Source organism: Opisthorchis viverrini (assembly GCF_000715545.1).
Source record: "Opisthorchis viverrini unplaced genomic scaffold opera_v5_77, whole genome shotgun sequence".
NCBI lineage: Eukaryota > Metazoa > Platyhelminthes > Trematoda > Opisthorchiida > Opisthorchiidae > Opisthorchis > Opisthorchis viverrini.
This window is the reverse complement of record NW_008751733.1, coordinates 5,631-7,215: the sequence shown is the minus strand read 5'-3', so window position 1 is coordinate 7,215 and position 1,585 is coordinate 5,631.

The following is a 1,585-nucleotide window of genomic DNA, read 5'->3' as shown; positions in this document are numbered from 1 at the left end:
AGACGCACGGACAACGGAGACCGCTTACTTCAGATGTGTGCCGATCACAGGCTGTTCCTTTGCAGTACGAATTTCCGGAACAGCGGACATCGCTTGACAACGTGGTGCCCACCATCAAACCAGCGCCGAATCCAAATAGACCACATCGCCGTCAGTTAACCGTGGCGAGGGTCGATCACCGCCTGTCGCTCCTTCTGGAACACCAGCGTGGACTGCAACCATGCACTAATACGCTGCTGCTTTTTATTGCACTTTTCAGGTGTGTGCAAATCGCGCACACCTCGCTTAGCCATTAAGAAGCTAGTGGACCCAGAAGTCAAACGAAACTGTCAGAACCAGCTCCTTGAATGCCTGTCGGACGGTCCGGTGTCAGATATAGACGACCACTAGGAAAAATATACAAAGCGGTACGCAAAGCCGGATTATCCGCTTGCGGTACAACCCATTCAACCTCATCCAAGCATTGGATCTCTGATAGAACCGTGTCTTTGCTGGAGATCCGGTGACAGATTCTCCCTGGTCGCCATCACAACTCCACCCGGCGCATCATTCGACGCCAGGTGAAACTGAGTGTCCGCACAGACAGAGAAGCTTGGTGGACCCGAAAGGTCGAAGAAATGGAAGATGTCAAGAATGCTGGAAACATGAGCAAGCTGTTCCACTTGATTCGTTCGACTGGTCCTCGGAAACCTCTTGTCAGCGAAGTAATCAGGGACAAAAATGGCTCCCTGATATGCAACAAAGCAGAACGTTTAGACCGCTGAGCACAGTACTTCGAGCAGCAGTTCAGCTGACGATCTGCCACCTCCAATCCAGAAACCTGGCTTTTAACAGAAAGGGTGGACCGTAAATATGGAGCCGCCTTCAGTCTCAGAAGTGTCCGAATGCATTTCTCCACTCAAGCGTCATCGTGCTGCTGGTCCTGACAACCTTCCACCTGCTCTTTTCAAGGATGGCGATGGATTCCCCAGTCAGTGCCTGTCTAGTCTATTTGGGTGTATCTGGGAGAAGGAGACCGTCCCAGACGACTGGGGTGAATCGATAGTAGTGCCCATTTTCAAAAAGGGTACTCGCAGTGAATGTAGCAACCACAGAGGTGTTAGTTTGACGCCTGTTGTGACAAGGTTTCTGGCGTCATTGATTCTTCGTCGCCCCAGAAATTTATAAACATAATCCGATCCCTATATTCACATACTTCTGGGCGGGTAAGGGTGTATGATGAGCTCTCCAAAAGCTTCCCTACAAAACGTGGTGTCAGACAGGGATGTCCACTCTTCCCATTCTTTTTCAACTTCGTCATCGGTGAAATAATGAAGCGAACACTGGATGGTTTTCAAAACCCCGGTGTCTAAATTATTGCTGGCGAGAGCCTTGTCTACCTGGAGTACGCAGATGACATCGCCCTCATCTTTGAAGACCATAGCGAAGCACAAGCCCTGTTGAACAAACTGACCGCCATCATACCATCATTTGGCATGCGCCTTGCACCTTCAAGGTGAAAAGTTCTGCTTCAGAACGTGCCATCTGCGAACATATCCCTTACAGTTCAAGGAGAACCACTGGAGATTGTGAAAAACTTTACATA